At 36.7% G+C, this 13,629-nt stretch overlaps 2 pseudogenes; both read right to left on the bottom strand.

The window, feature by feature from the left end:
* Positions 1 to 2,716: 2,716 nt before the first annotated feature.
* On the bottom strand, positions 2,717 to 3,166 carry LOC130735569 (uncharacterized; annotated as a pseudogene).
* Positions 3,167 to 8,140: 4,974 nt separating this feature from the next.
* Positions 8,141 to 11,229, bottom strand: LOC130736891 (uncharacterized; annotated as a pseudogene).
* Positions 11,230 to 13,629: the final 2,400 nt, after the last annotated feature.

Below are 13,629 nucleotides of genomic sequence, written 5' to 3'. Positions count from 1 at the left end.
CACTGAATATATATCAAAACAGTACATATTACAGCCAGTGTTAAGTAGTATAAACAACAACATCAAGACGCAACCATAATCTACACTACACTTACTTTGGGACGAAGCCATTGAGTCCTTTTTTTATTACCCTCAGCCAATTGATAAACCGTCATAGCTCTATATAAAAAAAATCATCGAAGTAAGTTATACATTTTAGTGTAAAAGGACATAATAATATATAACAAAAGCGACATAAAATATACACTTATTGTGTAACAATATTCTTCATTTGTGAATGAAGATCATTGTGTAATGAACAAAGGAGAACTAAAGTATTGTCTTTAGGACAAATAATTATTAATTGCCAATGCCCTCTGTACACGTGGAATAACAATTAGTGTGTTAATTAGTAAGACGGAGTTATGGATAAAAATAAATAAGAGAAAATACAAATTTACATATACTTACGTTACAAGATATGGTGCTAAGTAACACACTTTGTCCAAATCACGCAACTTTTCTTGTATGTATGTTAGAACTTTCTTTTTAGACTTTGTGGAATCTGGATAACTGAAGATTACTGGGTCCAGAATTCCAAACACACCTGATTTGTTACTTTCCTCACATAGACGATGGATATACCTGATTAAATTTGAAATTAATATTGAATATGACAATCATGAAAAATAATAGTAAAAATGGAAGTCTACTTACGTGCACCAAACTTGTAGAATAGAGATGTCAAGCCAAGCATCACCCACCAACAACTCTCTGATACACTTTGGTGAAATCCAAAAGTTTTTTACAGCAAGATCATGTTGTAATGGTAAACATATATGTTGTTGCTGTTTCAAAAACATGAATAACACTCTCTGAACATTGTCAGTGGTCGAGTCCTCCTTGTGATTTTCTTGTGCAGCGGTGCAAGAATCTTTTGTGCTTCCATGCAGAAGAACATTTTGTTCTCCTTGTTGGTTTGTTGGGGAGATTTCAGATAAACCCATAGTCTTAAGCGTCTCCATAAAAGATTGTTGCATCTTCTCACTCGCCATGATCAACTGTTGTTCAAACTCTTCTTTACATTCTGCTTTAATCTTTGCTGCAAGTTTTTGTTCAAGTTTCGCCTCAAGTTGTGCTTCAATCTCCTTAACATCTATGGACTGTGTTGGACGTGAAGACCTTCCGAAGTAGTTGCTTAGATTAGCAAACCTTCCAACACCACGAACACGGCCACCATGCTCGGATGCTCCAATTGCCTTTGTCAAGATATCGTCACGTCCTTGTGAAACAAAGGTTCCTTGTTCAGTCTCTTCAGCCAGTGAATCCTACATTTGCACATAAATTTAATATTTCATTAGTGCTAAAGAAGGATGTCGCATACAAGAAACACATACAACCATAATGAGAAAGTAATCATGGAAAAAGTATTTCACTTACAATTTTCTCAGCAACAACTCGGGTAGCCTCTGATGTGTATTCCCCTCCTCGCCTTTGTCTTGCTCTCTTCCATTTGTCATGACGTGACGGTGGAGATGGAATACGATCTAATTCTCCTGATGCGTCTAGTTCTTGTCTCTTTCACAAACATTTTTCTCTACATGCATCAAATCAATACAATGTCTTACATCAACACTTGTCCAATATGGAAGATCAAAGAACACCGACCTCTTTTTCCATACATTTTTTTCAGCAGGCTTCTTTTGTTTCTTTCCAATGATAACCTTCACATGTTGTTGTCGTTGATAAACTTCCTCTCCAGTCAAGGGTTTTGGCGCAACACCATACTCTGATTTTCCGTTGAAAGCTATCTTCAATTTACGATATGGATGATGACGGTCTAAAAATTTCCGATGCCCAAGATAAACGGTCTTCCTTCCATGATAAGCTGATGGTAACTTGTATCTTTCTCACATATAGGACACACTTTATGCCCTTTAACGCTGTAACCAGACAAATTACCGTATGCCGGAAAGTCGTTGATGGTGCAAAACAACATGGCACGCATATTGAAATGTTCACCAGAATACGCATCAAGAACATCAACTCCTTGCTCCCACAACAATCTTAAATCATCAATCAATGGACTTAGATAAACATCTATGTTGTTTCCTGGTTGTTTTGGGCCCGGAATCATTATAGATAACATCATATATTTACGCTTCATGCACAGCAAAGGAGATAGGTTGTAAATTATCAAGAGAACAGGCCATGAACTATGGTTACAACTTAGACTACCATACGGATTCATTCCATCGGTAGCAAGTCCAAGTCTAAGGTTTCTCGACTCTTTGCCAAAACTTTGAAACTTCAGATCAATTTTCTTCCATTGCAAAGAATCAGCTACATGGCGAATTTTTCCATCTTCATTTCTCTCTTCTGCATGCCATCTAAGGTTCTTTGCGTCATTTGCATTAGAGAACAATCTCTTGAACCTTGAAATTATTGGTAGGTACCATAACACTTTTGCAGGAGGACCCTTTGTGCTCACATCATCACTGGAATCACCATCTTTCTTTTTGTAGCGTGACGCCTTGCACTTCGGACAATGATCATAGTTTTCAAACTCTTTTCTGTATAAGATGCAATCATTAGGGCATGCATGTATTTTTTCATACTCCATCCCCATCGGACACAATACTTTCTTGGCTTCATAATGACGATTCGGCATTGTGTTACCTTCTGGAAGCATTTCTTTCAACAATCCAAGCAAATCAGTGAAACTTTTATCACTCCATCCATTTTTCGTCTTCAAATTAAACAATCTTAACACAGCTGACAACCGTGTAAAGTTTGTGCATCCCGGGTACAAAGGTTCTTCCTTGTCTTTACATAAAGTATCATACACATGCGCTCTCTTAAATGATTCTTCTCCAATATCATGTATCATGTCTTCCAGCCGATCATCCATATCTACACATACTTTCTCTCTTTGTGATACACTTGGCATTACTACTTCACCATGCCATATCCATTGTGTATAATTTTGACAAATCCCTCTCCAAGCTAGATGGTCCCTTATTTCATCCTTAGTAAGTTTTGGGTCCCGGTTCCCACAAGAAACACAAGGACATGGAAAAACTCCCTTATTGTTCGGAAGATTCTTTTCAGCAAATTCTAGAAATTCAACCACTCCATTATCAAACTCATCACTTAATCGATTAGCTCTCATCCAACTACGATCCATAACTACGTTCTGCAAATTATCACATACTAAATTAAAGAATTGTGACCCTAGAACCAAACTCATCAACATTTTTCAAATGATAAGCTAAAGACAACCTAAAAATTAATTGTAAAAAATCGAACATGAACAAGCACTCAAATTAAATAAGCTAAAAACAAATCACGAATTCAGAGCCAATTTTAGAAAATAGTTTTAAAGTGAAAACAAACTTTCAGCAAGATGGAAGAGTTTTGCAATGGCCGGAATAGTTTGCCGGAGCTAGAGTGGCTGGAAGAGTTCGCCGAATTCGTGAAGAGGAAGGTGTAAATCTGAGACGTCTGATAAATAACAAAAACATGGAAAGGCAATAAATAAATGGAAAAGCAATAAATAAATGGACAGATTAGCATTTTTGAAATGAATGATGGAACATGAAAGTGGTAACCAAGTAAACTCACCAATAGCAAAGTCAACTAGGCCAGCAGCAACCGCTAGAGCTGAACCACTTGAAGAACCTCCAGGAATGCAAGACGACAACAGAGGATTGGTTGGTATCCCATAATGCTTGTTCTCACCAGAAATCCTGTCATGCCACCCACAATAAGTGAAATTAAATCACTCCTGAATCAGAAATCTAATTGATTCTTATATAGAAAGCATCATAATCACTTCTAAGAATCACTTTAAGAAGATGCTTGAATGAAGAGGCAAGGTTCATGAAAATGAGAAGAAAAGGTTAGCACAAGAGCCAACTAATATCTGGAAAACTAACACAGTGACACAATATCAGGAATGTTACAGGCTAAGACAATCTAGTGACACAATAATGGAAAATTAATCACTGAATCTAACCACTATCATTTTCTTCACTGTAATTAAAGGTTCTGTCATATAGGACAGTAAGGAACTACCTATCTATAAGTTGTTTGAATGAGGGTATATAAATCCCTGTACAAGTTGAGCTCTTTAACAGAAATAGAATTAGTTAGAGCCTGAGTACAGAAACTAACCCACTAAGAGTCTATTCACATCATAAATTATCAGCTTGTAATGACTAAGTATATTGCATACTCTAACAGAATACAATATATCATGGAAAAGAATTCCCAGAAAACAACTACCCTTGAGCTCTGATCACACACCTCTCTTACATTGAAAATATTTACTCCATCCAACCAGAAAAATATCACACTTCAATGTTCAAGACATGCTCAAAGACAACCTAAAATAGTTTTAAAGTGAATATTAGATAGGTAAGCTTCTGCAAAGTACCTTTCAACTCAGCTGCTATTGTTTTTTCAACTCAAGCTAAGTACCTTTCCACAACAGGTGCCAAGCTTCTGCAAAGTATCAAAAGAAAGGTAAGATAAAAACAAAAGCAAAGGGAGTCGCTATAAGAAGGCATCACAAAGCCAAAAGAAAAAGACTATCTAAACTAGAAAACAAATGACACAACACTGCCAGCAAAAGAAAGGTAAGATAAAAACAAAAGCAAAGAAACAAGACTATCAATACTATGATGGCTTTAACTTATTCTCAATTTAAAGCCAAAAGAAAAAGACTATCAATACTCTTGAGCTCTCACAAACAGCAACAATAATTGGAGACAACAGAATTTTCAGCAGAAAAAGACTATAAATACCCTTTGTTCTTTATGTTCCTTTAGTCTTTATAATGAGAGACTATCAAAGTTGAACAGAACCAATCAATCATTTAAACATGAGATATTAAACTTCAAATGTTAAGCACAAGACATTGAACTATTTTCAGTGTGAACAAGAAGCTATAGACTAATGTTTATACTAGAAGAAAAATGAAAAAAATTCAGGGCAGGTAAAACTATAACCTTATTACCTTATTCAACACTATATCAAAAGGACCTTGGTCTGAAAGAGGCCTATTATGGTCAATAGCTACAAACAGTATCCCCTTGTTCCTGCAGCAAAATTTGTAGCAACCATAATCAGTAAACAAGTCAGACCAGTATCAGTGAAATCATCAATTTCATGGCTAACCCGGTTGCTTGAAATTTTTCCTTTTCAGCTAAGGTCCAACATTAAACTCTCTCAATCAACCAAAACCTAAACGACGCTAATAATCCCAATCCACATCAAATCAAGTTTCAACAACAAGCACTCAACCAATCAAGCTTTCAAAGGATTTGTAACCAGTTAGATTCATTCATTCATAGATTGAAGAAAAAACCAACAGTATGTTATGAACACTGCAAACTTCAAAACCCATATTAAACAATATGCTCCAATCCATGAAACAAAGAACAAGAAAGCAACGCACCTTAACGCAAGGAATCAAAGTGGACCACAGAGCTGCACGAGCGACGACGAGCGACTGCGGAACAACGGCGAAACTGAGAGAGAATGAGAGTGAGGTGAACGGTGAGCTAGCGACGGCGAACAACGGCGAAACAGGACCTGCACAACGCACGAGCGACGGCGAGCGACGGCGAGCAACAGCGAAAGAGGAGCAAGAACGTAGGTGACTGATCGAGGCCGTACCCGATACAAATAATTAATTTAGAAAACTGTAGTAACTAGGAAGTGACTCCTAGGTCGTTTCCCAAGGATTATCGTTTCAACAAAGACTCAGTATTAAGAACGCACACACACTGGGGGGGGGGGTTTGTGATTCAGTTCAAAAGATTAGCAGAAAGTAAACAGAGATTAATATGATCAATTAAAGACGGACGAATCCCTTTGTTCAGTATATCGCTGCTCAATCACGGGTATCTAAAGATCAATTCTTGTTATTAGTTTCCTAGTTCGTGAGAATTAATTAACTAAGCGATAACTAATTCACAGATTCCTAAACTAAGCGATTAAGAATCCTTTACGCCCTAATATGAACTAAGCGAACATACATCATCTTCTAATTCGTGAACCTAAGGAATTAAGCAAACCTAAGCCAGAAGTAGAGATGAAGAAAACTAATCATGCGAAGTCTATTAAGCACTATACCTCAAGAGCGCGATATACTTTGCAAAGGAATTCGTTCGAAAGGAATTATCCTTCCATGGATCGGGCGAATTCAACAATTATATTGGAGAAGAGAATAGGGATTAAAAGCATAAACCCTAGCAGAACTCTAATAATTACTGAAATTCGAAATTGCATATAATAATAATGTAGAAGGCAAAAGGTCATTGTTTCTCTCAGCACAAATCCTTAAATAGGAGTTGAGATCACAAATCCTAATCAAATCCTAAAAGATAACAGTAAATCCTAATAAATCCTAAAGATAGAGTTTTAAAATAACAACCTAAATAAGTTTGAATCTGAAAGATTTTGAATCTGAAAGATATCAAACTTAATTTATTCCGAAATTAAATCCTAATATTTCCTAAAATACAATCTTCACTCCAGCACAATCAAATCTTCATTCCGCAAATCTCCAAAATGCCCTTGATGTCAAATAAAACCTGAAAATAAGAATAAACGTAATTAGACCAAATAATAGAAATCTCTGTCAAGCAAGGTCCATTAATTACGAATAATCATTAATAATGACAAATTAAGGCTATATAAAATGGGTAAAATATTGCTCATCAAATACCCCCACACTTAGCCTTTTGCACTCCTGGGCAAAATGAAGAATTAAGAACATGAAAACCAATTTGTAACTGGAAGTGAATCATGCAATAACCTAAAAGATCACATACTTAACAATGAATCCTAGGAAATGTAGAGAAATGGGCAAAATCAAGTGAAGAATCAAAGAGACAAGAAATCCATGAATATCATCCAAACATCCAAGCATGTAAAGTAACCAATCAAACCAAGAGGTGAGAACAAAGATGATAGAACCTCACAAGTTATGCTCTCAAAGTGTTTACACTCAAGTGTTTAAGGTTTGTGTTTACGCTCAAGGCACTTCATGAGAACAAACACTACCATAGGCTTAACAAGACGCTAACATCAACAATCAAAAACACATGCACATAAAGATCAAAAAGGAATTTTAAAGGTTGTAATGTGGCCAAGGACAAGGTAGGATAAAATATGGGATAAGTAGCTAAAACCTTAGGAAATAGAGGAGCAGTGGGGAATAAGTAAGTCAAGATCAACCCAATTTCAAAGCATAAGATTTGCAATTCTTCCTCCAATTCCACACTTCAACTTTTCATCTTTCATCCTTTCATTCATTTTTTTGCTCTTGGCCTTCTCTTTTTTTCCTTTTCTTTTTTTTTTCTTTTTTTTTTCGTTTTTTTTAACTGAAGTTCAAAACTACTAAGAAAAACAGCACCACCATACTATTTACAACAACCAACTAAGCATAACCGAGAATTGGAAGAATTAAAGAACAATGCACCCTTACCCACTTAGTACTTACTCCCAAAACAATTCCAAAGCTCCAAAATTCCCTAAGATTAGGTCAATCATAGTTTTTCACTTATAAGCTTGTAATGAGCTAAAGAAAAGAAGGGTAAAAAGGCTCAAAGTGGCTATCAAAGGATAATTCATTCAAGGTAAGCTTATATGGCTAGTGGCTTATTAATTAAAAGAAGAAAATGCCTAAAATCACCTCAATATGTGCATGTGAATATCAAGTAGAAACAAGCGTCAAGTCAAGTTCTAGAGTGCAAGTAATCAAGAGTGCAATCACACAAGAAAAAGATTAGAGATGGCATACAGTTGACCACCTACAGTTAAGGCTCAAAAACTCTCATAGGGGAATTAAGTCTATCATAATTGTTTCAACCCCTCAATTTTCAAAAGTAACTTGATGACAACAAGAACGCATGGATTCACATCACAAGATATCATGACTCAGTTCAAAGAAAGAAAATGCCCATAATCTAAACAAGACCTAAGAATTCAAAGGAAGCATGGATCAACCTAATTTATTCAAAAACTAAATATTCTACCTACGGTAATCTCCCCCCCACACTTAAACTACACATTGTCCCAATGAAGCATAACAAATATGGAATTGAACAAGTGCAATAAAAGTAAAGAAGAAGAAAGAAAACTCCCTGATTCATGGCGGGCGGAGGGTGGAAACAACCAAGGAAACATCGTCCATGGTAACATCCACAAGAGAAGGATCCTTGAAGGGCAAATGAAAGTGATCCTTTCTAGTTGCTTGATTGAGCCTCCAACTGTTTTGCACTCGAGTAGGGATAAGCTTGTTTCTCTCATTCTTCACTACAGTAAGTCCTGTCTTCTTAGGGACCACTTGAACTGGGCTCACCCAAGGGCTGTCAGAGATCGGATATATAATTCCAGCTTGTAGCAGCTTGGTGATCTCCTTCTTCACAACATCAAGTATCACTGGGTTAAGTCTCCTTTGTGGTTGTCTTACTGGCTTCGCTCCTTCTTCCAAGAGTATTCTATGCATGCACATGGATGGACTAATACCAGGAATTTCAGCTAAGGTCCAACCAATAGCTTTCTTGTGCTTCTTTAGTACTTGCAGCAACTTTTCCTCTTGATTTTCATGAAGGGTTGAGGAAACAATGACAGGGAGTTTCTTATCATCCTCCAAGTAAGCATACTTGAGGTTATCTGGTAAGGGCTTAAGCTCCAATACGGGTGCCTGCAAAACAGATGGAACCAAACTAGCAGATACAGTTTCTGCAGCCTGCACTTCAACAACTGGGTTAGTGCAATCAGATTTCTTAACATCTGAGTCAACAACAACAGTGTCCAAAAATTGATCAATGCAAGAATCACACATTTCTGTAGCAGTACATGTATGACAAGTGTATGACTCAGTTAGGGAAGGATAATCAGAATCATGTAGGAAATCAGATTCATGTAGGAAATCATATTCATGTTCATCAAGCAGTTCATCAAGCAAATCAATATGAAACACAGAATAATCTTCAGGTGGATGTTTCATAGCATAAAAAATGTTTATCCTAACCACAATATCACCGAATTCCATAGTCAATGTTCCAGCATACACATCTATCTTGGTTCGGGCTGTCTTTAAAAATGGTCTCCCCAAAATGATAGGAACTGTATTACGGGAAGATCCTTTTTCCATTTCAAGCACATAAAAATCAGCAGGGAAAACAAGTTCACCAACCCTAACCAAAACATCCTCTACCCAACCAGCAGGGTGTGCCGTGCTCCTATTTGCTAATTGGATGACAACACCCGTAGGTTTCAAAGGTCCAAGTGAAAGTGATTTAAAAATAGACATAGGCATCACATTAATTGAAGCTCCTAGATCTAGCATGGCATTTTCAAATTTAGTATCACCTATGACACAAGGAACAGAAAACGTACCTGGATACTCACATTTTTCAGGAACATCAGAAACAGGAGCAGGTTTACCAGCTTTACCTATGATTGCAGAAACGTTTCTCCCCATGCGAACTCTTTCATTTCCCTTCAACTTCCTTTTCTGAGTGCATAATTCTTTCAGAAACTTTGCATATCTTGGAATTTGCTTGAGTGCATCAAGTAGAGGTATGTTCACCTCCACTTTCTTGAATATCTCCAAGATTCCCTTATCTACCTCTTCCTTCTTCTTGCTTGGCATAGCTTTTGGAGGGAATGGAAGAGGAATGGAAGGTGGTTGTACTTGGAAGGTTCTTGTGGCAGTGGTCTCTGTCTCCTTTTCAGGTTCAGGCTCGGGCTCGGGTCCATGATCTGCATCAATTTGCTTCCCCGACCGTAAGGTGATGGCACTCACATTTCTTGGATTGACAACCGTCTGAGAGGGCAGCTTATCAGAATTCTGGGACTGGAGCTGGAGCTGGTTTATTGATGTAGCCACTGTCCTATCTGGGTGGTCAGATTCTGAATAGAGGATCTGGTGTCTTGTTGGAACTGCATGTTTTGGGTTGTCATCTGCTTCAACATATCCTCCAATGAAGATTCTTTAGATTGCGGTGCAGCAGAGTTGTTAGCCTGTTGTTGCATTGGAGGGGGAACATATGGTCTAGCATTATTCTGAAACGGTGCTTGGGCAGGTTGTGACTGATCAGACCATCTAAGATTTGGATGATTTCTCCAGCCAGGGTTATATCTGTTAGATGACAGATCATAATTTTGCTGAGGTCGATTATTGAAAATGTTGGCAGCATATGCTTCAGGATTCTCATCTGTAGGTTCCTGCAGAGAAGGACAAACATCAGTATTATGGTCTTTAGTGCAAATGCCACAAACCTTTGCCTGTTGTGTAGGTTTATTCTGGTTCATGGCCAATTGAGTAACCAAGCTGGCAATGGTTTCCATCCTCTTCTCAAGCTTGTCCATCCTTGGATCTGTCCCAATCTCATTAACAGTTTTAACAGCATCATTACTCCTTGTGTGAAACTGCTGAGAATTAGCAGCCATCTTCTCAAACAACTGCCTGGCTTCAGTAGGAGTCATGTCATTCAATGCACCTCCACAAGCAGCATCAATGAGATGTCTTTCCATGTTGAGCAAACCCTCATAGAAATACTGAACTAGGAGCTGTTCGGAAATCTGGTGATGGGGGCAGCTCACACATAGTGTCTTGAATCTTTCCCAGTATTCATGTAGAGTCTCTCCATGTAGCTGCCTGATTCCTGAGATGTCTTTTCTGATTGAAGTTGTCCTAGAGGCAGGGAAGAACTTCTCAAGAAACTTTCTTTTCAGGTCGTCCCATCTTGCAATGGATGAAGGAGGCAGGTTATACAACCAAGTCTTTGCAGTTCCCTGAAGGGAATGAGGAAAAGCCTTCAAACAGATATGATCTTTGTCAACTTCAGGAGGCTTCATGGTGGATATGACAGTACGAAACTTCTTGATATGCATATGAGGATCTTCACCTGCAAGACCACCAAACTTAGGCAATAAATGGATTAGTCCAGTTTTGAGTACACATGGTACATCCTCAGGATTCTGGATACACAAGCTTTCGTAGGTGAAATCAGGTGCAGCCAGCTCCCTTAATGTTCTTTCTCGCGGTCCTTCCTCAGCCATGTTATCAAAAACTGCAACAAATTCAGAATCAAAATCAAGGTCAGAATCAGAATCACTTGAATGAGGATCAATTACAAAAGCTCTACGTGCTCTAATTAACCTATGAAACTCTCTATCTATTTCAGAAATTAATGGATGCACAAACCCAGAATTTGCCCTAGTCATGCAACACTAAGTATCCCAAATAGAATAAGAATGAAAGTAAATTTTTTTTTTCAAAACCCTAAAAAAAACTTTTGGCGGAAGGCCTTTTTTTGCGTTTTTAAGAATCGATCTCACGGCGTAGCGGTCACAGATGGATTGGAATTTTTTTTCTACCCCAAAAACATATATAATATGTTGAATTTCGAGTTCTGGAGCAAAAGATACGGCCGTTTGAAGTTACAGCCTAATTATCCTTCAAAAATCACTATTCCTTACCTTCAGCAACAAATCCAGTACCTGCGTCAGAGATCGAACTTGTTAATACTACTACTAACTAATACTACTACTACTACTAATATTAATACTAACTCTATTGAACCTTTGGCAAGGACGATAATCCCCGGCAACGGCGCCAAATTTGATCGAGGCCGTACCCGATACAAATAATTAATTTAGAAAACTGCAGTAACTAGGAAGTGACTCCTAGGTCGTTTCCCAAGGATTATCGTTTCAACAAAGACTCAGTATTAAGAACGCACACACACTGGGGGGGGGGGGTTTGTGATTCAGTTCAAAAGATTAGCAGAAAGTAAACAGAGATTAATATGATCAATTAAAGACGGACGAATCCCTTTGTTCAGTATATCGCTGCTCAATCACGGGTATCTAAAGATCAATTCTTGTTATTAGTTTCCTAGTTCGTGAGAATTAATTAACTAAGCGATAACTAATTCACAGATTCCTAAACTAAGCGATTAAGAATCCTTTACGCCCTAATATGAACTAAGCGAACATACATCATCTTCTAATTCGTGAACCTAAGGAATTAAGCAAACCTAAGCCAGAAGTAGAGATGAAGAAAACTAATCATGCGAAGTCTATTAAGCACTATACCTCAAGAGCGCGATATACTTTGCAAAGGAATTCGTTCGAAAGGAATTATCCTTCCATGGATCGGGCGAATTCAACAATTATATTGGAGAAGAGAATAGGGATTAAAAGCATAAACCCTAGCAGAACTCTAATAATTACTGAAATTCGAAATTGCATATAATAATAATGTAGAAGGCAAAAGGTCATTGTTTCTCTCAGCACAAATCCTTAAATAGGAGTTGAGATCACAAATCCTAATCAAATCCTAAAAGATAACAGTAAATCCTAATAAATCCTAAAGATAGAGTTTTAAAATAACAACCTAAATAAGTTTGAATCTGAAAGATTTTGAATCTGAAAGATATCAAACTTAATTTATTCCGAAATTAAATCCTAATATTTCCTAAAATACAATCTTCACTCCAGCACAATCAAATCTTCATTCCGCAAATCTCCAAAATGCCCTTGATGTCAAATAAAACCTGAAAATAAGAATAAACGTAATTAGACCAAATAATAGAAATCTCTGTCAAGCAAGGTCAATTAATTACGAATAATCATTAATAATGACAAATTAAGGCTATATAAAATGGGTAAAATATTGCTCATCAGCGACTTAGGTTTTCAACGGTGAAAGAGGAAGAAAGCACTTTGAACGAATACTGATCTTTGTATCCTGTGTAAAAATTAAAAAAAGAGTGATCTTTCACAACGGTTATAACAAAACCGATGTGAAAACTCAAAAAACTGAGACTTTTCACATCGGTTATAATATAACCGATGTGAAAACTAAAGAAAAGATGGGCTTTTTACATCGCTTATATTATAACCGATGTAAAAAGTACTTCATTAAAATTTCAAAAATGCCACCGCATTTAGCTTTCACATCGCTTATTCTAACAACCGTTGTAAAAAGTGTTTCCTAATTACTTTTCACATCAGACATATTCCTAACTGATGTGAAAACTATCATAAAAGTTCACCATAATTTCAATATTGCCACCGCGTCATTTTTTACATCAGGTAATTGATTAACCGATGTAAAAACCCTGATGTGAAAAGTCTTTTTTCTAGTAGACGAAAATGCTAGTTGCACAATATGGAAAAAAATTAATGTTATTGTTTTATTAAAATTACTACCTAACTTCTATTATACCTTTTATCTTTTATTTTTTGAACTGTCTTATCTCTTTTATTAATTATGACTTTTCAATTTTCCTACTACCAATAAATTAAGGGTACCATTTTTTTTGAACGTAAATTAAGGGTACAATTACTAAACTACAATTAATGCTCCGTGACAAATAAATAAACAAATGATCAAAATAGAGACACTTATATTGAAATAGAAGAAGAAAGTGTATTAGATAGAGAAAAAGGATGATGCACTGACGATGTAAAGTTTTTTTACACCGTCAACCAATTAAATTTCAAGAATGTGTCACGTCAATTAATGAAATTAAATAAAAAGAAAGATTTTATCACATTCTTGAAATCTAATTGGTTGACGGTGTAAAAAAACTTTACCCTGTCCATGCATAGAAATTA

Source organism: Lotus japonicus, chromosome 2 (genome assembly GCF_012489685.1).
Source record: "Lotus japonicus ecotype B-129 chromosome 2, LjGifu_v1.2".
Classification (NCBI taxonomy): Eukaryota; Viridiplantae; Streptophyta; class Magnoliopsida; order Fabales; family Fabaceae; genus Lotus; species Lotus japonicus.
This window is presented reverse-complemented; position numbering and strand designations above follow the sequence as displayed.